Source organism: Lagenorhynchus albirostris, chromosome 14 (assembly GCF_949774975.1).
Source record: "Lagenorhynchus albirostris chromosome 14, mLagAlb1.1, whole genome shotgun sequence".
Lineage (NCBI taxonomy): Eukaryota > Metazoa > Chordata > Mammalia > Artiodactyla > Delphinidae > Lagenorhynchus > Lagenorhynchus albirostris.
The window spans coordinates 61,995,836-62,020,307 of record NC_083108.1 but is presented as its reverse complement, the minus strand read 5'-3'; the positions used below and the strand labels follow the sequence as shown (position 1 = coordinate 62,020,307).

The following is a 24,472-nucleotide window of genomic DNA, read 5'->3' as shown; positions in this document are numbered from 1 at the left end:
GGGAGAAAATTTTTTATTGCCTCTTCCCATACTTAGAAAAGCACTAAAACTATTAACTAAGGTAATGTGTTCCTCAAGAATAGCAATAACCTTCTACCAAGCTGGGTGCTTGGTTGCACATATCCCTTCACCAAAATCACATATATACTGGCCTCCCCTCTTTCCTCTTTTTAAATTTTTATTTTATTTATTTTTATTAAAAAATTAAAAATTTTTTTATATTGGAGTATAGTTGATTTACAATGTTGTGTTAGTTTCAGGTGTACAGCAAAGTGATTCGGCTATACATATATATATATATATATTTTTTTGTCAGATTCTTTTCCCATTTAGGTTATTACAGAATATTGAGTTCCCTGTGCTATATAGTAGGTCCTTGTTGGTTATCCATTTTATGTATAGTAGCGTGTATATGTTAATCCCAAACTCCTAAATTATCCCTCCCCCCTTTCCCCTTCGGTAATCATAAATTTGTTTTCTAAGTCTGTGAGTCTGTTTCTGTTTTGTCCATCCACATCCCCCCTTTCCTCTTTGGAACAGTCCTCAGACCTTTCTGAAAGACTGTTTCTGGGTTATAATCCTCAGGTTGGCTTGACTAAAAGTTTCCATTTCTATCTTAGATTGACTATTGATTTTTTTTAACAACAGTTCCAATCATTCCATATCCCCACAAATACTTATTTTCCACTTTTAAAAAATTACCACAATCCTAAGAAGTAGTTCATTGTGACTTTGATTTGCAATTTGCTAGTGACTAGTGATGTTGACCATCTTTTCATGTGCTTATTGGCTATTTGTATATCTTCTTTTTTTTTTTTTTTTTTCGGTACGCGTGCTTCTGACTGTTGTGGCCTCTCCTGTTGCGGAGCACAGGCTCCGGACGCACAGGCTCAGCCACCATGGCTCACGGGCCCAGCCGCTCCGCGGCATGTGGGATCTTCCCAGACCGGGACACAAACCCGTGTCCCCTGCATCGGCAGGCAGACTCTCAACCGCTGCGCCACCAGGGAAGCCCTGTATATCTTCTTTAGATAAATGTCTATTCAAGTCTTTTCGCTCATTTTTTATTTTTATTTTAAAATTTTATTCTATTTTTTTACATCTTTATCGGAGTATAATTGCTTTACAATGGTGTGTTAGTTTCTTCTGTATAACAAAGTGAATCAGCTATACATATACATATATCCCCTTATCTCCTCCCTCTTGCGTCTCCCTCCCACAATCCGTATCCCAACCTTCTAGGTGGACACAAAGCGCCGAGCTGATCTCCCTGTGCTATGAGGCTGTTTCCCACTAGCTATCTATTTTACATTTGGTAGTGTATATATGTCAGTGCTACTCTCTTACTTCATCCCAGCTTACCTTTCCCCCTCCCCATGTCCTCAAGTCCATACTCTATATCTGTGTCTTTATTCCTGTCCTGTCCCTAGGTTCATCAGAACCACTTTTTTCTTTAGATTCCGTATATGTGTTAGCATACAGTATTTGTTTTTCTCTTTCTGACTTAGTCTCTAGGTCCATCCACCTCATTACAAATAACTCAATTTCTTTCCTTTTTACGGCTGAGTAATATTCCATTGTGTATATATATATATATATATATATATATATATATATATGCCGCATTTCTTTATCAATCCGTCGATGGACACTTAGGTTGCTTCCATGTCCTGGCTATTGTAAATACAGCTGCAATGAACACTGTGGTACATGACTCTTTGAATTATGATTTTCTCAGGGTATATGCCCTGTAGTGGGATTGCTGGGTCATATGGTAGTTCTATTTTTAGTTTTTTAAGGAACCTCCATACTGTTCTCCATAGTGGCTGTATCAATTTACATTCCTACCAACAGTGCAAGAGGGTTCCCTTTCTCCACACCCTCTCCAGCATTTATTGTCTGTAGATTTTTTGATGATGACCATTCTGACCGATGTGACGTGATACCTCATTGTAGTTTTTTTTATTTTTTATTTTTGCGGTCCACGGGCCTCTCACTGTTGTGGCCTCTCCCGTTGTGGAACACGGGTTCCGGACGTGCAGGCTCAGTGGCCACGGCTCACGGGCCCAGCCGCTCCACGGCATGTGGGATCTTCCCGGACCAGGGCACGAACCCGTGTCCCCTGCATCGGCAGGCGGATTCTCAACCACTGCGCCACCAGAGAAGCCCTGTTGGATTCTTTTTTAAAAAATTTTTATTTATTTATCTGATAAGAGTAAATATATTTACTCTTAAATATAAATAAATCGATTTATCTATTTTTTGCTGCATTGGGTCTTTGTTGCTGTGCGCAGGCTTTCTCTAGTTGTGGCGAGCAGGGGCTACTTTGTTGCAGTGCGCGGGCTTCTCATTGCGGTGGCTTCTCTTGTTGCGGAGCGTGGGCTCTAGGCACACAGGCTTCAGTAGTTGTGGCACATGGGCTGAGTAGTTGTGGCTCACGGGCTCTAGAGCACAGGCTCAGTAGTTGTGGTGCACGGGCTTAGTTGCTCCACAGCATGTGGGATCTTCCCGGACCAGGGCTCGAACCTGTGTCCCTGCATTGGCAGGCAGATTCTTAACCACTGTGCTACCAGGGAAGTCCCTGTGCTGTTGGATTCTGTTTGCTAGTATTTTGTTGAGGATTTTTGCATCTTTTGCCCATTTTTTAATTGGGACATCTTTCTGTGGCTGAGTTGTAAGCTCTCTCTGTTTATTCTGGATACTAGACTCTTATCAGATGCATGATTTGCAAATACTTTCTCCCATTCTGTAGGTTGCCTTTTCCCTTTCTTGACAATATCCTTTGATGCACAAAAGTTTAGTTCTGATAAAGTCCAATTTATCTATTTTTTCTCTTGTTGATCATGCCTTTGGTGTTGCACCTAAGAATCCATGGGCAAACACAAAGTCATGCATATTTCCCATTTTCTTCTGAAGATTTTTATAGTTTTACCTCTTAAATTTAGGTCTTTGATCCTTTGAGTTAATTTTGTATATGGTGTGAGGTAGGGGCTCCACTCCATTATTTTGCACGTGGATGTCCATTTGTTACAGGGAACAAATGGATGGTCTGAAGTTTACCCCTCATAATAAACCATTCATAATAAGTAAAGTGCCTTCCTGAATTCTATGAACGATTGTAGCAAATTACTGACCCTGAAGAGGGACTGTGGGAGCCCCTGATTGACAGCCTGTAGGTACAGGTGGCCTGGAGCTTGAGACTGGGGTCTGAAGGGTGGGGAGTCTGGCAGGAGTATGCACCAACCCTGGGTGTTAGCGTCAGAACACAGTTGGATTCTTGGACACCCAGTTGCTGTCCACAAAGAACTGGAGAATTGTCTGATGTAGAAAAACCAACACCTTTGGTGTCAGAAGTGGCGTGAGGATAAAAAAGGTTTAGCTTGGATTTTTTTAATCGTTGGTTTTAATTCTGTCAGCAAAGCATAAACAAGTGACACTGTGATTTATAGTCTTTTACTTTAAAACATTTTATCAAACATGATGATATCCCTGTAAATAGGCATAATTCCCAAAGGTATTAACAACTTTATTGAGATATAACTCACACACCATGGAACTCATTTGTTTAAAGCACGCCATTCAAGTTTTTAGTTTTTCACAGGATTGTGCAGCCATGGTTATAATATAATTTTCAACACTTTCATCACTTAAGAGGAACCTCATTGGCTGTCAATCTCCAACCGACCTTCACACTCCACCCCAAGTCTAAGCAACTACTCACCTATTGTCTGTCTCTATAGATAACTATTCTGAACATCTCATCTAAGTGGAATCGTACATCTTTCCCTTAGCTTAATATGTCCAAGGTTAATCATGGTATAGCATACATCAGTACTTCATTTCCTTTTACCATCAAATTAATATTCCATTGTATGGACATACATTTTATTTATGTATTTAGCAGCTGATGGACATTTGTACTGTTTCCACTTTTTGGCTAGAATAAACAGTGCAGCTATGAACATTCATCTATAAGTTTTTAGTAGTAATTTTTATTTTAATGTCTATTTTATCTGATATTAATATGGCCAATCCAGTTCTCTTCGGAGTACAGTTTGCATGGTATATCTTTCCCATCCTTTTACTTTCAATATATTGTGTCCTTGAATTTATTTATTTATTTATTGCTTGTTTGTTTGTTTCTGTTTTGTTTTTTGGCCACACCATGTGGCTTTCGGGAACTTCTTCAACCAGGGATTGAACCTGGGCCACAGCAGTGAAAGCCTGGAATCCTAACCACTAGGCCACCAGGGAACTCCCTATTGTGTCTTTGAATTTAAAGTTTGTCTCCTGTAGACAGCATACAGTTGGATCATGTTGTTTTAAAAAATACTCGCCAATTTCTGCCTTTTTATCAGAGTGTTTGATCCATTTAATACAACGATCAATAAGGTAAGATTTACTTCTGCCATTTTGTTATTTGTTTTCTTCATGTCTTACATCTTTTTTGTTTCTTTATTCTTTCATTACTGCCTTCTTTTGTGTTAAATAGGTATTTTCCAATGTGTCATTTCAATTACCTTGTTATTTCTTCTACTATTTTTAGTTATCTCCTTAGTGGTTGCCTTAGTATTACAATTAACCTCATAATTTGATTTGGATTCATACCAATATCATTTCAACAGCACACAAAACCTCTGCTCCTGTATAGCTCTGTGCCTCCTCCCTCCTTTGTACTAGTACTGTCATACAAATTACATCTTTATGTACTTTATATACGTATCAACACAGATTTATAATTATTGTTCAATGTAGTTGTCTTTTAACACAGACAGGAGGAAAAAGAGTTATAAACAAAAACTACATTTATGGTCTTGTACATTTACCTATCTAGATACTTATATATCAGGACTCTTTATTTCTTCATGTGGGTCAAGTTCTTACTTGTGTCTTTTCATTTCCACCTGAAGGATTCTCTTTAGTATTTCCTACAAAGCAGATCTGTTAGAGACAAATTCTCTCAGTTTTTGTTTACCTGGGAATGCCTTAATTTCCCCTTCAATATTTGAAGGATAGATTTGCTGGATACAGAATTTCTGCTTGACAGTCTTTTTTTTTTTTAACATCTTTATTGGCGTATAATTGCTTTACAATGTTATGTTAGTTTCTGCTGTATAACAAAGTGAATCAGCTATACATATACATATATCCCCATATCTCCTGCCTCATGTCTCCCTCCCACCCTTCTTGGTGGTCACAAAGCACCGAGCTGATCTCCCTGTGCTATGCAGCTGCTTCCCACTAGGCAGTCTTTTTTTCAAAGCACTCTGAATATCTCATCCCACCATGCCTTCTGATGAGAAATCAGTTGTTCATCTTATTGAGACCATTGTACAAGACTGGTTTGCTTCTCTTTTGCTGCTTTCATGATTCTTTGCCTTTTGATGGTTTAACTGTGATATGTCTGGGTGTGGATTTCTTTGAGCCTCCTGGTTATGTACATGAGTGGGTTTTTTAAAAATCAAATTTGGCACGTTTTGGCCATTATTTCTTTAAATATTCTTTCTTCCGTCTGGGACTCCCATTACGTCTGTTGGCCCACTTGATGGTCCACAGATCTATGAGGCTTTGGCGTTTTCTTTTTCTTTTTTTTAATACTTCCTAGTTCTTTATTGCTAATGATCTATGTGGTGAGACGTTGGTCTCATACTTTAGTTTTTTAGATATGGTTTCCATTAGTTATTTAAACATATTTAAAATAGCTGATTTAGTCTTTTTTTGTTTGTTTGTTTGGCCACGCCATGTGGCATGCGGGATCTTAGTTCCCCAACCAGGGATTGAATCCATGCCCCCTGCATTGGGAGCATGGAGTCTTAACCACTGGACCGTCAGGGAAGTCCCCTGATTTAAAGTCTTTTAAAAAGTAACTCTAATGTCTGGGCTTCCTCAGAACAGTTTCTACTGACTGCTTTTTTTCCCCTGAATATGCTTTGCTTCTTTGCATATTTTGTAATTTTTTTTCCTGAAAAACTAGACATTTTAAATGCTATGATGTGACAACTCTGTAAATCAGACACTCCCTGCCTTACCTGAGCTTATTGCTGCTGTTTGCTGGTTTAGCAAATTTCTTGAACTAATTTTGTAAAGTTTGTGTTATTTGTCATATGTGGTCAGTTAAGTCTCTACTCAATTAGCTTGGTGGCCAGTTAATGAGCTGAAAGAGATTACTTAAATGCCTTGAATCTCAGCCTTTACTGAGAGGCTCTGTGTGTGCTGAAACATGTCTTCAGTGCCCTGGAAGGCAGTTTCCAATTTTGCCTTGGCCTCCAGCCTACACTTCTTCCTTGTGCATAGCCTCGAGGTCAGCCAGAGGTGAGAGCTCAGGGCCTTGTCAGTTCTCTCTTGGATGTGTGCACAGCCCTGTGCATGCACAAGGCCTTCTAGATTCCCCAAAATATGCTGAAGCTTTTGAAAGCCCCCCTATGAACATCTCATTCCACAACCGCTTTTAATTTTTTTGCACCCTCTGCCCATCATAAGGGCCAGCAACATCCAAATCCTTTCAGAGGGAAGCCAAGGGTAGATAGTAATTCAAGGTAATAGATGATGCACCATAGAAAATGTCCTGGTATAAAATTATTCCTTTCACATAAGCCTTGGCAATCAGACCCAAACAATCCCTGACATGGGTGACAGCATCATGTCATTTCATGGGTAGGAGCAATGGGAATGTCCATTATCCCAGATATGATGTGAGGTTTCCCACAAATACGCTGCCACTCCAGCTTCACCCTCAGCCCCGACAACCAGAAATAACTGAGGCTATAGGACCTCTCACTGGAAGGTTCTGTGACTCTAAGTAAATCCCTTAAATTACATCAAAGAACCCCCAGGTCACCCAGGAAGAAAAACTTGTCCGTACATCACAGATGAAGGGTTAGACCCCAGGTACCCCAACTCTTCTGAGGCAAACGCCAGGCCACCATCTCACTCTCCTCTCCCCGACAGCAGACGCCCAGCCCAGCACCAAGTCCTAGCCACTTCACCTCTAAAATCTGAAGTCTCGCCTCTCCTGTTCATCTGCAACACCACCACCTTCAGCTAAAGCACACAGAGACTCCCAAGGTAGAGAGAAGTATTCCTTCCATCTCTGTTCACTCCTCACCTCTCTCCTTCAGTCTCTGCCCCACATCATGCTGCGTGGCTTTATTCTGATATCTGCCCGTCAACTAGCCTCTCGGCCTCCAGTCTCACAGTGGCCCATCTCAACATCACCCACTGCAAGAGGGAGGATGAATCACGGGACTCTCACTTTAGAAACTGCAGCAGAATCCCCACTGCCTGCAGGACAGAGCACCCCCATCTCTCCTGCTTTGCCCGCTAGCTGCTTCTTATACTCCCTACAGGTACAGTCATAGTGGAGGACCACAACCTCCCAGAAGGAGCAACACTCTTCCAGTTCCATGCCTTTTCACACATTTTCCTCTCAAAGTGAACTTTTACAGCTGGCCAAATGCAGCTTTAAGGCCCCCTCTACTGTGGGCCCTCCCTGACTTTGGGTATCATCTGACACCCCCGCAGCACTCTCTTCAAATGTCTGACAGTTGGCTAAGTACTAAAATCCTGCAGCCCCACCTTCTCTACTGGGCTATGGAAGACCGATCAATGGCCCAGATTGGCTAATAACAATCTAAGACCAAACACCCTACGGTTGTCTAATATCTGAGGACTGGATTAGGAATGAAAAAAGAAACCGTGGCAGACAGTTGCTGTTTTCATTATAAAAGGACATGGGTTAGCAACATTCCACTAAAACTCTTAAAATAGAGACCCCCAAACTTCATCCTATAAACTTATAGGTTCTAAGTAGTTCTACTAAAAATCCTCAACAATTCACTTCTTAAAACTGTGCCAGAAATAATTTATAGATTTAATATTAGTAACCTGATGGGATACAATAGCTGATGAGGCAAAGTTGCATTTAAATACTTATATGATCCGGGACTTCCCTGGTGGCGCAGTGGATAAGACTCCATGCTCCCAATGCAGGGGGCCCGGGTTCCATCCCTGGTCAGAGAACTAGATCCCATGTGCATGCCGCAACTAAGAGTTTGCATTCCACAACTAAGGAGTCCATGAGCTGCAACTAAGGAGCCCTGGAGCCATAACTAAGGAGCCCGCCTGCTACAACTAAGACCCAGTGTAACCAAATAAATAAATATTAAATAAATAAATAAATACCTATATGATCCAAAGTTTGGATTTCTTTGTAACCTCTACTTCTTTCAGTCTGGGACCTACTTCTCCTGCCTTACACCTACACCAACTTAAATATTAGGCCTTGATGGTCTGTTAGGCCAGGCCCTGAAGGCAGCCAAAGCTCACCCGGGCCGAGATGCCAAGAGGAGCAGTCCCTCTGGGTATTCACCCGTACGGCAGTGGATGGCCCAGTGCCCCATGAGACCGGCGTGTCCATCCAACATCTTGGTGGGCTCGGAGTCACCTCATGCTCCGGGGTAGACTGTGGTCTCTGTCACCAGGGCAATGGTGCTCGCAAAGACCCATTTCCATAAATTCCCCTTTCCACCATTGTCTGAGACTTCGCTTTACTCTTTGTCTCAATATTAAGGATCTGAAGCGTCTTCCCAGCTAGTATTTAATGTGAGGGAGATTAGAGAAAGATAAATTAAAAATTAGAAAGACAGGTTCTACACTCTTAATTCTGTATCTTTCTATTACTTTAAGATGTACTACTTACAGCGAATCTGATTAAGAGGAAAAAGAAAATGTCTCGAGTAGTAATTAACCACGTTAACTTCTAAATATTGACAAGAGCCTCCTAGGCATTACCTCCTTCTCAGAAGAGTGTAAAAGTGTGTCAGTATTTATACTCACGTTAGAAAATATGTTGAAGGACTTCCCTGGTGGCGCAGTGGTTAAGAATCTGCCTGCCAATCCAGGGGACACAGGTTCGATCCCTGGTCCAGGAAGATCCCACATGCCACGGTGCAACTAAGCCGGTGCACCACAACTACTGAGCCTGTGCTCTAGAGCCTGCGAGCCACAACTATTGAGCCCATGTGCCACAACTACTGAAGCCCGTGCACCTAGAACCTGTGCTCCACAATGAGAGAAGCCACTGCAATGAGAAGCCTGCGCGCTGCAACTAGAGAAAGCCCGCGCACAGCAACGAAGATGCAACACAGACTAACATAAATAAATAAATAAATTGATTAATTTAAAAAAATCACTTCTGTGGTGTGATGCCCAGGGTGTGGCAGTCATTTAAAAAAAGAAAAAAAGAATAAAGGAATTTTATGGCCTTTAAATTCCACCTGCATAAAGTAGTCAGACACAGAAACAAAGGCTGGGCTGCAAGTGCAACTCCAGGATAGGGCTGCCTTCTGGGGTCAAACAGCCCAGGCTCAGGGGAAACATCCTCCAGCTGGAAACCTGGTCAAGCTGTCCTCAGACTGGCTAAAAATAACTTGTTTTACATGCAGTACAAACTATCTAGCATCACAACAAAAAACAAAACAAGGACCAAACCCCTTTGGGAATCAACCTCAGGACTGAGGTCCTGGCGGTGAAGGGGTCCCGCCACAAGGGGGCGCCATCCACTGCCCTGCGCACCCACCTGAGCCCGGCCACCTGCTTGGCTGGCAGCAGCCTGCACCCCACGTGCCTCTAAAAATGAAGGGAAAGAGGTAACATTTGTGAAGAGAAGCACACGCGAATGCTCAGAGGACAGTGTTTCCTAATAACAGCAGGAATATCACACTTGGGCCGTGATACAAAGTCACAAACTAGGGGCACGAAGACCCCAGTCACACATTCATGTTTTGTGTTTACAACTCTTTAAAAATATAAAAACCACCCTTAGCTTGGGGTCTAAGTCTGCTGATCCCGCAGGCAGAGTATTAATATTCCATGAAAACAGCAGCAGTGAGGGATTCTACCCGACTTCAGGCTCTTTGGGTCAAGGGTGAAAATGCATCTCTGAAAATATCCACCAGGAATCCATCAGTGGACGGTCTGAAGGGCCCAGGGTGAGCGAGTCTGCTCGGACGGCTTCAGAAGAACTCTCAACCAGGTGGGAGCGGGCTGCAAAGCAGAGCTTTTAAACAAGAGCCCGATGGACTTCCCCGGCCGTCTAGTGGTTAGGGCTCCGTGCTTCCACAGCAGGGGACGTGGGTTCGATCCCTAGTCGGGGAACTAAGATCCTGCATGCAGCGTGGCGTTGCCGAAAACAAGAAAGAACCCTGTTCCCCCACGAGCCCTCAGCCAACATGGGCGCCCGTGATCGTCCAGGCTCAGACCCCCACCCCCACAAGTTCACACCAGCCCCCATGGAACAGCCCGGGCTTGTGAAACAGTAACAGTGTAATTCAGTTACCTGTGTAATGCTACCTTGTATTTAAAAAAATACTTTTTTAAAGACAACTTTGTTCACTTTGGTGTGGCCTCCATTTGCCAGCAACATGTACTACAGGGTCCAGGATCCTCCTGTGGCCACAGGGTTGCAGTAAGAACAGGAGAAAAGCCTTAAAATGACATCATATTGGTCCTACCGCCTCATGCTTCCTCGTGCAAAAGAAAACAGCAAAAAAAAAAAAAAAAAGAAAAAGAAAACAGCGCCGCACGTGGTTCCAGCTGCAGCAGCTCATGTGAACACGGAGAGAAGAGGAGCAGCCGGGCAGCTGGAGGCGGGCCACGCTGCCCTCCCAGAATGGGAGCTACTCACAGAGCCCCCGGGGACCAAGATGCAGTGAGATGGGAAGGCCACTTCAGGGCGTGATCCAAGCACAGATGACAACCAAGTCACTGTGCCTCCCCTGAAACCCAAAGAGCCCCCGCTTGGCTAAAATGAGTGGCTGCTGTCTCTTCACCCATCCCAGCTTCACACTCTCCAGTCTGCCCCCACCGCACCCCACCACCGCCATAGGGAGGGTTCCTGAGATGCCCAATCAGAGAATCACTCCCCTCTCTGACAGCGTACAAGCTACAGCAAACTCTGGCTTCCATAGACTGTCCCCCAGACTACCCAACGGAAGCCCAGATCCCATCAAAGCTTCTTCTTAACACCCTCCTACCCAGGCCCACCTTCCATGGTGCTCCTGGTGGTCTCTGGCTGGAGGGACGGACAACATGCAGATGCCGTGTTCTCTCTGCCCCCATGCCCACACCCCAGGAGAGCCACATGTTAAAGGGCCCAGGAGACCAACAGGCTGGGCATCGCGAGACCCGTGGAGCACACCAAGCAGCAAACAGCACACTAGACAGGGTCTCTCGACAATACTGTAAAAACAGAAAACGCAGAGGAGCCAAAAGTATCATTAAGAGTTCAGGAAGTTTAATAACTTCAATTAAACTTAAAACAGTTTACAATGCTTACACTACATGTTCAAAAAAATAGTGACAAGAAATAGAGCTGATAACAGACAAAAGATCATTTCAAATAAAAGTTATTCAGCTATTTCTTTTTGAACAGAAAGGTTTTCACTTCCAGATGTCCCTCTACCTACTGAAATGACCAAGTAGACCCTCTTTCTATAAAAAAATAGAAGCAACGCAAAGCTAATATTTGGCCTTCACAAATTTTAGGTCCAGAAAGTGCTTTCACTTTTCAAAGTAAGGATAAAGGTTTCACGTAAAACACTAGCAAGCCCAGTATATACATAATCCTTTCAGTTCCTGAATCCTGGCAGTAGGGAAAGATTCTATGTCCTCAGAGTAACTAGATTTCAAGCACCTGAGACCCCAAGTCCAGGGAAGTGAAATTCTACTAATGCCGATGGCCCCGTCATTGGCACATTTCCCAAGTGAAGCAGGATCTGGATGCACACTCCAAGCTGCCTGGACAACCTCCCTCCCCCCCATCACCCAACCTTCCCCTCTGAGGTTAAGAGTGCCTGCAGGGCGAGGCATGGCGCTCGCTCCCTCACATGCATCTGGACGTAGGGGTGAGGGCACCCAAGCTCAGGGCCTCTTACTGAACAGGACGCGCAAGACACAGCTTCTGCTAAAACTTCTTGAGTTTAATGCTATTGATGACACTTTGCTGTGAGTGTGTGACGCTTGTTCAATATAAAAGGTAACAAAGCAGTGAGGTAAATGACTTTCTGAACATCTGTCAGGAGTACCTTCCAGAGGCTGGATGCACGGTGGCTCTGTCTGCAGACTGGCCGTGCAGCAGGTGCCGTGGGTCACTCATGCCAGCGTTCACCACCTGTGCCGGCTCGTCCTGGGCACATGGAATCCTGCCAGGTCCCATGGTCAGTATGCTGAAGCCAGCGTCAGCTGGATTAAGTCCCAGGTTTTGGAGCTAAACAGAAAAGAAGCATTTGATTAAAATAAGTTTTTCCTCTCTGAAACAGATCAGATCTAGACCAGATAAGGGATCACAGCAAGTGACTACTGGAGGCCAATGCGAACATGCGTCTCTATGCCTTTAACAGGTACAGCCAGCACAGCAGCGACAGGCTTCCAGGAGCCTGCAACCCTGAGGGGCTGAACACACGGGAACCCACAGGAGTAAGGATGACAGCAGTAGGGGGGAGCCCGGTCATGACCATGGCGAGCCGGAGGGAAGGAGGCCTTGGGGACGGGCCCAGAAACTGGCTTCCCCAAAGGAAGCAATAACAAAGACCCTCCCAAGAGCTTTTGCTTAAAGCATTCCCCTGCATGTCACAATGTCTAAATCTACTTCCTTGGGGCTTCCCTGGTGGTGCAGTGGTTAAGAATCCGCCTGCCAATGCAGGTGACACGGGTTCAAGTCCGGGTCTGGGATGATCCCACATGCGTCAGAGCAACTAAGCCTGTGCGCCACAACTACTGAGCCTGCGCTCTAGAGCCCGCGAGCCACAACTACTGAAGCCCAGGCGCCTAGAGCCTGTGTTCTGCAACAAGAGAAGCCACCACAATGAGAAGCCCGTGCACCGCAAGGAAGAGTATCCCCCGCTCAACGCAACTAGAGAAAGCCCGCACGCAGCAACAAAGACCCAACGCAGCCAAAAATAATAAAATAAATAAATTAAAAAATACATATATTAAAAAAATTAGTGATTTGAGTCCAGTTCCTCACGTAAGAGCTTATACACACATTCGTGGCAGTGGGAAAAGTCCAGTACCTCACAAACATAAGATGGTGTCTTAACATCTGGGAACCATGGACGCAAAAATTAGCCAGAGACCATTAGAACCAGAACAAATGAAGACGGTGGTTCTAGCCGGGTGGGATCCCGCAGTCTCTGGAGACAGGCAGGGACAACTTTAACTCCAACGACTCGAGAACCCTGAGGGCTGGGGCCCGGGATGCTAAACACAGCACAACCCCACACAGAGTACCAGATACCCCTGAGTTTTACTCCACGTGCAAAAAGAGTCCCGAGATGCGGTTTTCCATTAGTCAGTAGAAATAACCAAGGACTCTGATTCCCAGAATAATCAGTCTGGTAGGTAACCAAGCTACACATTTAAACAGCCCGTATCAGAGTTAATAAAAGTAGACAAGGGACCTCCCCAGCAGTCCAGTGGTTGGGACTCTGCCTTCCAATGCAGGGGGCACAGGTTCGATCTCTGGTCGGGGAACTTAAATCCCACATGCTGTGTGGTGCAGCCAAAAATTAAAAAAAAAAAAAGGCACTCTCACAATCCTTTCGGTTCTCTAGACCTGCGATGAAACGAACCCAAATTCAAATCTGACGCTGAGGAAAACATAAAAGCAACTGCGCATCTGAATGTCCTGTGGCTGCTCTACTGAAGGGACTGTGCAGTCTGGCCAGCAGGGCCACAGCTGTGCTCACACAAGTCATTGGTGACAACACTAGCTTCTCGTGTCAAAGAGCCAGACACCCCACAGGGTCAACACCTGGGCTGTCACCTCTGGGCCTGTTCCTTCTGCGTCTGTCTCCTCCCCAGGCTCACTCACTGCCAATCCCAGGGCCCAGAACACAGATGTTATATAATTAATTGGTAGAGAGGTTACTTGTTCTAGGCAGTCAAGAAAATATGCAGTTTAAGAAAATATATTTCAAACTTATTAGCAAGCCTTTTCCTATGTTAGAGGAAGCTCTGTAAATGAGGGCCTATGAAAAAATGGTGATACTAAGGTCTTTTCTGGAACTTACCTAAATTTTAGGACTAGGTTAGTTCAGGATAGTTTAAAAGCTACATTTTTAGTGCATTACAGACTTCTCTCAAATTACACCACAGCAAGTTTTCTCTATTTTAAAACCAATGCATAAGACCCTATATTTATCCCTGTTAAATGTCATCTACTTGGATCCCAGGCTGTCAAGATCTGCTTGGATTCTAATTTTGCCCCTGAACTTCGCCATCCCAGCTCCGTGGCGCCATTCCTCAGCCAGCCCAGGGGGATGGTCACCTCCCCTGCACAGAGGGTGCAGCGGGCCTCCAGCAAGAGAGGTGGCAGAAGAAAATGAACAGGCTAAAAGCAGAGAAGGAGGTGAAGCAGCAAGGGAAAGAAAAATCAGGACGAGCAGGGAGGCGAGGACACATTTCCAGGACGGGGTGACAGGGAGCCAACAACTACCATCCCAGGGGATGTTAGTAATTCTGTCAAATACATGCTGGGATCTGTATGTGATTTTATCCCCCCTTGGCCACACCGTGCAGCATGTGGGATCTTAGTTCCCCGACCAGGGATCGAACCCACGCTCCTGGAATTGGAAGTGCAGAGTCCTGACCACTGGACCACCAGGGAAGTCCCTGTACAATATGTGATTTCAAAAGAAATCTTGAAACCGTGTTAAGTTACAAAAGCAAAGGCCAGGAGAATATTTTTACTATAATTCTTTTAATCATTTTTTTGAAAATATAATGCTTTCCTTAACCATTTCTGATGGGGAGAGAGACCCCCCTGGTTGCACAGTTTCCATTCATACTTTTTATTTGGGACAGTTCTTCCATGCACACATATTACTTTAAAGTCTGTTCCAAATACTTCTGCCCCAGCTACAGGACACTGAGTAGCCTGGGGAAGCTTGGCTAAGATCACGTGGGACATGACACCTCCATCGACCCAACAAAACTCAAAGAGCACTGGGAAGCATGTGCGGTTTGGGGATCTTGAACATTTAAAATTGTTTTTCCAAAGATGCCCGACTCTAATCCATCTGATACTCGGTCACTCACCTGCCACACACTCACTTTGTAAACAAGAAAGTCAGACGCAAATGATCAGCCCAGCGTCTACCTCCAGTATAAGGACAATCAGTCCACCAACAGGTAAAATTTAACAGCTTACACAAGACCTTACAAAAACCTTCATATAAACGTAGAACAACAATTCTAGGACACAGTAAGCCCACTGTTGTGCGTCTTAGAATCTGAAAAGTGGCAGAAATAGAGACACAGATGGAGAGAACAAACGTATGGACACACCAAGGGGGGAAAGTGCGGGGTGGGGTGGGGTGGTGGGATGAATTGGGAGACTGGGATTGACATATATACACTGGTATGTATAAAATAACTAATAAGAACCTGCTGTATAATAAATAAATAAATAAAAGAAAAAGAAAAAGAATCTGAAAAGCGAGGCAGCAACATAAACCAAGCATGTTCTGGGCGGACATGTCCTCCCCAGAGCCCTGCCAGCACACTTGGATGCTCAACGTCTTCAGTTCAAGCTCAGACCCCATGTGAAAAAGGCTTCGAACATCAACCTCTCTAATTATGAATAATGACTAACCTCTAGAAGACTGGTTCTCAGCTTCCTCTGGAGGCAACGCCACAGTGCAGAGACTCGGATTTCCACCCGAGGTGGCCCCGCCGGGTGCTGTGAAGTCCCAGCCGCGCCGAGAGGCGCTAATCAAGACCAGAGACTGCCGGGCTCCTGAAACTTACCCGGGTTCCCTTGGTCAAGTCCGCGTCTGTTTAAAAGAGCATCACCTCTGAGCTCCAAGATCAGACCCTGAGGGACCAGTCTGTATGCCTCTGTGGGGGAGCTGTGCCACGTTTCAAAACTCACACACCAGCAGCTGCTTCCTGACGCAGCCGGGAGAGAATTCCTGGAGCTCTGAACAGAAATTTTCTGCCACTGAACGGTCCAGCCAGTCCTCTTGTGAATCAAGGCATACCCAGTTCTTAGCCCTTTAGTTTTTTTGCCGTTCTCGGATATCACAAACAGCAACCGCCTTCAAACTCAGGTATCTGATTTTGTTTTAAGTTCATAAAGTACTTATGAGAAATGTTTCTGCAGCACCAGTCCACCCCTCCAAATTAGGGTGACAGGATAAATAAAGCAAAATAACTTGCCACCGTCTGAAACCCAAGTGGAGGGAACACCTTATTAGGACGCAAGAGACGTAACACGTGTGGCCTCTGCCCACTGCGCTCTGGAGAAGCTGACCATAGAGTAACGGTTCCTGCACATGTATTTGTTTCCCCACCGACCGTTATAAAAGTATTGTTTTTCCTCTGGGGAAAATCATGTGGAACAAACTAAATTTAAAAACAGAAAAAAAATATTGTTACAATTATATCACCTGTAAAGTATCTAGAATTATTTTTCTATAGGTGACACAGAAATAGAACTGATATTTTATAGTCACAAGTCTACATCCTCCACTTCCTAATATTGTACAACTGGAGAACCGATGTCCACTCTCTTAAAGGATTTTTGGTCTGGGGAGCGATCAGGTGGGGTGAAGGGCCCCAGGGGAGCAAGCTGGGGGCCCGGAAAAGCCCACGAACCGCGTCACCAGACAGTCCTCGTGATACCTGATTGGTCACCGACTATCCAAACATCTTATTAGGAAATCGCTTTCACTCCTTCACGCATCTGAGGGCCTGCTTGGCCCCGGGCAGTGGGTTCCTGTGCTCGCAGGCCCGAGGGAGAGCAGCGACCACACTACGGGATGGGGCGTCCTCAGGGAAGCCCCCAGACCACGGGCGCGGAGAGGGGGCCCCTCACCCTGAAGGTCAGGGCCGGCCTGGGGGGGGGGGCGTCGTCTGAGCAGAAACCAGAGGCTAAGCAGCTGGTGGCTGGGAAAGAGGGGGCGAGGGGGGAGCGTGTTTTGCAAAGAGGCAGCAGCACGTGCCGAGGCTCACGGGCCAGCGTGGGGGCTGCAGAGAAGGTGCTGGAGGACATGTGGGGGGGCAGCGAGAGGGTCTTCCCGGGGCCCCGCGGGTCCGGCATCCTCACCCCGGGGCGACGGGGCCGCTCACCAAGGGACTTGAAGCGGACGGCTGTCCTCTGGGAAAACGCCTCTGCCCGGGTGCTGGGCAGGGACCCGGGGCAAGGCCGGAGAACGAAACCCAGGGACAGAGTCGGCGCCGCCCCCACCCAGGGAGGAGCGCGAAGCCCGGGAAGGACACTCGGGCCCGAGGGCCGAGCAGCCCCCGCTGTCCGCGCACCGGGAGGCGACATGTGGTCGGACCTTCGTCCTCCGCCCGCGTCCAAGTCTGAGCCCCGGAGGTTTTCTAGCCCGCGAACGCCGGGCGGCCCGCACGCGCGGCACCCGCGCCCCCACCGCACCGGGCTGGGGTCTGGGGTCGGCGGTGCCCTCTGGGACCCTCAGGCGGCTGGGACGCGGCCGAAGGACCGAGCGCGACCCATCCCCGCGCAGCTCCCGGATCTCACCTGGAAGGTCCTGAGTGAAGCGCACAAGCCGGCGGACAGGGAGGGGCGGAGCCCCCACCGGAGACGCGCATGCGTACTAATTGAGGCGCGCATGCGCACTGATTGGAGCACGCCGCGACGACTCTGCCCGCGCTCCCTCCGCCCGCGCTCCCTCCGCCGGCCGCCCTGGGTGCGGGCGGGGGGTCTGCGAAAAGTAGTCCCGGGTGTGGCTGCCGGTCCTCTCAATCGCCCGAGCAGGAACGAGTCTGCGCTGCCCCGCCGGTGCCCAGGGAAGGTGAAGGGGTCCCGGGTTGACCCCTGGCAGGTGTGCGCGGGAAGGTGAAGGGGTCTCGGGCCGACTCCTGGCCGTGCCCAGGTCAGGTGCGCGCGGACAGACTAGGCACGGGCTGCACTCAGCAAGTTTCCCGAGTGACGGGGTTCCAGGCGGGAGAAGCCCAGTTCCGGCGCCCTTCCCTTGAGCCCTCCATGTGCAGAGAAAGGGCAGAGGGGGAAGGTCTGGACAGTTGAGTTCAGGGACATTTTTAAAATTCAGGCACAGATGGGCCAAAAACACCGCGAAAGGAGTCTCGGAATTACGTGTGATGTGTTTACATGCAAGGCGCTCCTAAACATCTTTCCTGGCTTTGCATGTAAACATTTCAGGACACTGTTCGGTCAGAACATCGGTGCGGAGAGCTGAGAGGTCGCAAAGCAGCAGGTGGGCCACCGAAGGCGCGACGGTCACCTGGGTGGCCGGTGGCTGCACATCTGTAGTGGCAGGTCCGGCACGGAAAGCACACCTGGTTCGCCCAGCGGTCATTGTTTCCCGAGGCACCTTTTGAAGGTGTTTTGCACACAGGTGGCTCGGCTGCATACAGGATGTTCGTCAGGGAAGGGGAGGCTTGAGCTGTCTGCGTTCCCACGCTCGGGGTAACCGATCTCCTCTGCGCTCCGCCTTGCTCCCCGGTAATTTTAAGAAATGAATAGGACACCGTGAATAACACAGTGATGGTGCAATTATTTGCACAACAGCTTCACAATCTAGCAGCCAAAAATATGTTAAAGAAGAAAACAGACTATTCACTTGCAAATTAAATCTCTTTCCAGTGTTAGCCGAGACCTCTGCAGACTGCAGGTTCCACGTCTGCAGCCTCATCAGCTAACAATATGGACTCTGACTGTGGGTAGTACTACATTTCCCAAATATCTCTATTTTGGCAGTAATGCCTATGATCCCAAGCACCCTTCACCCCGAACACTATATAAAGTCTTTAGTATTTGTAGTATTTCATTCCCTAAATCCCCACCCTTCCCCCCACCCCACCCCTCCTCCCACCCCAGGGCTTTTGGAGGTCAAAACTAAAAATGTACAACCTAGAAGAAAGGAATTTTAGGAAAATTGTAGTTAAGCAAAATGACAGGATTGTTAATAAGTCAGGACCTCGCCCAGTGTCTACGTGTAAAAGAACTAAACGTCTGATTTGAAAAGGATTCTAATAACCTCACTGCTGGTAACTTGCCAAGTAATCCTGAAAAAAATCTTTAAATCCTTTGTGATGATTTCCCATCTTCACAATAGAAATGATGAGCTCCCACAACTCAATAAGATCAACAACCAAATAGAAAAATGGGCAAAAACATATGAAAAAATAATGCATAGAAAAGAAATACGACTGATTCTTAAACATGAAAAATAAGAACCTAACTTCACTCATAAGCAAAAGGCAAATTGTAGCTATCCTACAGTTATTCTTGCAGACCTCCATCCTACAAATAAAACTCTAAGGAAAATAAGCTCATGTTAAAAAATAATAATAAAATTAAAAAAAAACACTCAAGGAAACAAGTCACCACAAGAAAGAACAAGGAAAACCAAGAGACAGATAGTGTCACAGAGGTTGAGAAAATGAACTCATCACAGACTTTAAATTACTATATTTAATGTATTTAAAGAGCTAAATGGCAAACTTAAAAATACACGTGGGAAAGAAACTGTAAAGAATGACCAAGCAGATTTGAAAAAGAACCAAATAGACATTCTAGAAATGCAAAATGTAACAGTATAGTAAAGCCTTGGCGTAACATTCTAAGTGGGTCCAAAATATCTAATCATGTTGTTGTCAGTGAATAAAATGAGACTAGAGGAGGGAAGGTTGGGAATTCTGTCCGTCAGAATCCAGCCCGGTGACAGAAACCACACCAGCTGCTTGAACAGAGGGAACAGAATGTAAACAAGAGGTAAGGGAGAGCTGGAAGGGTAGGACCAGAACCCAGGTGGTGGTGGAGGGGCAGGTGTAGGAAGGGCCATGCCCCCAGAGCTCGGGGTGAAAGGGAAGAACCTGGAAACATTGCAGGGGGAGGAGGTGGACGGCTGGGGCCAGAGTTTCCAATCCTAGAGGAGGGGTCCCCAGAGGCTGGGATACAGACCTCGGAGGAGGAGGTGCGTTGAGGCTGGTTCTGCAAGTCTTGGAGAAACTGCAGCCTGGCTTCAGCCTCTTGGGCGGGAAGACTGCTCTGCCTGGTGAAGAGGTGGGGCTGGGGCGATGCCTCTGGGATCAGAGCCCGCAGGCGCCCTCCAGCGCCCCTAGGCGGAGGCCGACTGTACATCTGCCAGCGGGTTTCAGAGCCTCAGCCCCAGCACCACATGGCCGTTTATGGAAGGGGGAAGGAAGGGAGAGCTGAAAAACAGAAGACGATAACGGGCACAGAAAACGTGTCATATCCAAATCCAAGTTCTCGCGGGCTTTCCGATACGTGAAATTAAACCGTCCCTGGAGAACTTCCGTTTCCGGAAAGCAGCAGAGAACCAACAAGGCGGTGACTGACAACTGGGCCAACATCCAGGAAACAGAGGAAGTGAGCAAGGTTATCCGGGTATCAGGGATGCTTCTCCTGAGGGGCGTTAGCCAGTTCCAGAGCAGGGCCAAGAGGGCAGCAGCACCTTTAACACCCTCGCAGCCCTGGGAGGACAAGGTTTGGAGTCTGGGAACCACCACGGAGGTACCCTCATGTGGTATTTTGGACCCCAGGTTGTTTGGGACTCCGTTCAAATAATGTCAGTCCTTGCCAGCGGCAAATATAGGTTCTCTCGGGAGAGAGAGTACCTCATGATAGAGTTCAAATTATTTCTACAGTTGTTCATGTGCAGTGATCAGCATTCAGTCAGGAATAAGCAGATGTCCAAGGAGAGAAGATAAATGACTGTAAACGAAGAGAAGTAACAAACAGACCTGCAGCGGGTCCAGATAACAGACTTTTTACAAAGACTTAAAGGGCTATGCTTTATATGGTAAGAGGATGAAAGACAAGATTGAGAACCTTATCACTGACCTGCAAACTATGAAAGAAGAACCAACTGGACGTTCTAGAACTGAAAAATGTAACTGAAACTGAAAATTCAATGGATAGTGTTGTTGGTAGGTTACACACAGCTGAAAAGAGAAAAGTAATGAAGGTGGAGTTAGGTCAGAAGAATATACCCAAACTGAAGCACAGAGAGAAGAGGGTAGAAGATACATAATACAGTAAGACAGCCTGACCTTCATGGAATTGGGGTCCTAGAAGTGGAGAGAATAGGCAGAAGCAGTGTCTGAAGAGATAAAGGCTTGAAGTCTTCTTAAAATTGATGGAATACGTCAAGCTTCAGGTTCCAGAAGCCTTACAGATTTCATTCATAATTCATAAAAAACAAACCACACTTAGGCATATCATTGTAAAACTGCTGAGAACTTAAAAAAAAATCTTAAAAGCAGCCATACTGAAAAAAAATCACTTTCTAAGAAGCAATAATTAAACTGAGAACTGACTTCTCAAACTATAGAAGCCAGAACACAGAAGAATCATATCTTCAAAGTGGGAAAGTAAAATAACTGCTAACCTAGATTTTATATCCAGCAAAAAATTCCTTTAGGAATGAAAGGGAACTTATGACATTTGCAGACAAATGAGATCTGAGAAAATCCATTACTGGTAGACTTTAACCAAAGGAAATACTAATGGATTTTCTTTAGACAAAAATAAAATGATTTCTAATTGGAAGATCAGAGATGTAGGAAGAATAAAATTCAACAAGAAGGGTGTGTTGGTAAATCTAAATGAAAGTCGACTGTATAACACAAAAATAACAATGCCTTCAAGGATTAAAAACATATCAGGGCTTCCCTGGTGGTGCAGTGGTTAAGAGTCCGCCTGCCGATGCAGGGGACATGGGTTCATGCCCCGGTCCGGGAAGATCCCACATGCCGCGGAGTGGCTGGGCCCGTGAGTCATGGCTGCTGAGCCTGCGCGTCCGGAGCCTCTGCTCCGCAATGGGAGAGGCCACGACAGTGAGAGGCCTGCGTACCGCAAAAAAAAAAAAAAAAAAAAATCAGAATTAAAATATATGAAAACTATAGTGTGTAAGTCGGGGTGGAATAAATTGATTTAAGGTATTCTAATATCAAAACCCAAGCATCGTCTGAGAAAAGGGTGCACAAAGGCTAGATTTGTAGTACATTGAATTATCGATCCTACGTCTTAATCCCCTGCGGCGGTTTGTTCATCCACCCTCTTGCTGTGGCTTTGTGATGAGCTAAGGGGACCCCTTCACCCCTTGGGTCCCGGCATGGCCCTGGGACTCGCTTTGGTGGACTGAGTGTTAGCATCATGATACCAGCAAAGGTTTCAAATGCCCTGCGCTGTCTGGCTTGCACTTCAGCACTTGCGCTGTGTCCGTGAGTACAGGTCCCCAGTACCCACTGCATTTCCAGCCTGAAGTTCAGATTGGAGCACGTGGAGAAGACCTGGGCCCAATCTGAAGCCTTGGCACAAGATTAGCCAAGTTCATCCAAACCCCAACCAACCCACAAGTGAGTGAGGGAAAAAAAGTAAATGTGGTTATAAGCCACAGATGTTGAGGCTGTTTTATACGTAGCATTATTGTGGTAAGGAAGTTAGTACCCAGAAACAATGTACTTCCATAACAAAAAACAAATATGGGGCATTGCTTTGGGACCGGGTGGTGGGTAGTAAGAAACTGTTATATGAAAGAAAGAGAGAAAGAGAGAAAGAAAGAGAGAAAGAGAGAGAGAGAGAGAGAGAGAGAGAGAGAGAGAGAGAGAGAGAGAGAAAGAAAAGAAAGGAAGGAAGGAAGGAAGGAAGGAAAAGAAAGAAAGAAAGAAAAACTGTTATACAACCCTGAGAAAATGTATGATTGACAAAATTACCTGTGGTAAATGTTATGGGTTGAATTGTGTCCACCCCAATTTCATGTGTTGAAGTCCTAACTTCTAGTATCTCAGAATGTGACTGTATTATGAAGACAGGGTCTTTAAAGAGGTGATTAAGTTAAATTAGGTCATTAGGGTGGGGTCCTGCTCCATATAAGAGGAGGAGATTAGGACACAGACACAGAGGAAGCACCATGTGAGGACACAGCGGGGAGATGGTCATCTCCAAGCCAAGGAGAGAGGCCTCAGGAGAGAGAACCCTGCTGAGACTTTGATCTTGGAGTTCTAGCCTCCAGAGCTGTGAGAAAATAAACTCATTCTTAAACCACCCAGTCTGTGGTATCCCTAGTGGCAGCCCTAGTAAACTACAGTAAACCTACAGTAACTTATAAGAAAGAAAATATATCTAATGAACATAAGGCATCACTGGGTGAGGAGAATGAGGCAAGTACTGAAACCATGAACTCTTGCCTCTAGCTTCACTCTGTAAGGCATGCCCTTAGAAAGGAACAGATCCATCTGCAAGCTGAATTTAGAAGCCCTGGAGAGAGTGCAAAAGTTGCAGCATTGGAAAATGAAACTATTTCCAAATCAATCAAATGTGAGCCTCTCGGGAAGATATCCATATCCAAAACTCAGCCAGCAGGACAAGGATCGGGGTAAACGGCGACTCAAGGCATAGCTATACACACTTTGTTGGGGTGGCCTCTGGTAGAGCCTTTCGGTGGGATAAGAGCACTGCCATACCTCAGTGTGGTTCTGTAGAAGCCTGCCCTGCTCAAAGTAAACTCAGAGGCATGCTGTGAAAAGAATTTGGGTTGTGGTTTTCGGCACGTGAAGTTGATTCATGACTGTGGCACAGGAATCCAGAAGGGAAACCCACCGCTGTGGTCTGAATGCCTGTGTCCCCCCAAAGTTCATCAACACGATGGTGTGGGAGGTGGGGCTTTTGGGAGGTCATGAGGTCATAAGGGTGGAGCCTGGGTGAAAGGTGTTAGTGCCCTAATAAAAGAGGCCTCAGAAGGCTCCCTTATCCCTTCTACCCTGTGAGGACACAGCCAGAGTTTGGCAGTCTACAGCCCGAGAGAGAGCCTTCACCAGAACCCAACAATGCTGGCACCCTGGCTTCCAGCCTCCAGAAACGTGAGAAATAAATCTCTGTGGTTTATAAGCCACCCAGTCTGTGGGCATTTTGTTATAGCCTCCCAAACAGTCTAAGACACCCAGAAAGTTTTTGAGAGAGTGGTGTTGGCAAAAGCATCACCCAGACTAGACTAAAAGGCAATGATTCTGTTTGAGATGAAACAGATGACTGGGCCCTGAGCTCTCTGCTGGCTGAGGGTACAGAGAGAGCTGACCAAACACTGCAAGGGCATGTTCCTTCATGTGTCTTCAGAAGCGGCAAAGGAGAATGATGGAAGGGAATGTCCTCCTGGAGCAGATGAATAAATTGTAGTTTGATCACACAACAGAATGCTGTAAACAATGCAAGTAAATGATCTAAAACTCTACACCATATTATGGAGGAATCACACAGAATGTTGAATAAAAGAAATCAGACCTAAAAGAGTACATATTGTAGGACGCCACACAAAATAGGCAAAACTAATTTATGTGTAAAAGGATAGGGTGGCACATGTGCTTAGTGGGTTTTGTGACTGGGAATGAGAAGAGGGGGCTTTAGGGATGTTGTTACTGTTCTGTTTCTTTTTTTTTTTTTTCTGCGGTACGAGGGTCTCTC

At 46.1% G+C, this 24,472-nt stretch overlaps 1 protein-coding gene across 5 annotated transcripts in view; it reads right to left on the bottom strand.

Moving 5' to 3' along the window:
* Window positions 1-20,234, bottom strand: part of SLC25A1 (solute carrier family 25 member 1) — a 36,717-nt gene extending 16,483 nt beyond the window's left edge. Inside the window, exons 1-2 of one of the 5 annotated variants that reach the window (XR_009544324.1) lie at window positions 19,952-20,234; window positions 12,084-12,265 (exon numbers count right to left, since the gene is read on the bottom strand). The gene's annotated coding sequence lies outside the window, so the exon portion shown is untranslated. Of the gene's footprint in view, window positions 1-12,059; window positions 12,266-15,652; window positions 16,405-19,951 lie in introns of those variants that run through there. The other 4 variants (XM_060170284.1, XM_060170282.1, XM_060170283.1 and 1 more) reach the window with 4 other exon arrangements.
* Between the last annotated feature and the right edge of the window lie 4,238 nt (window positions 20,235-24,472).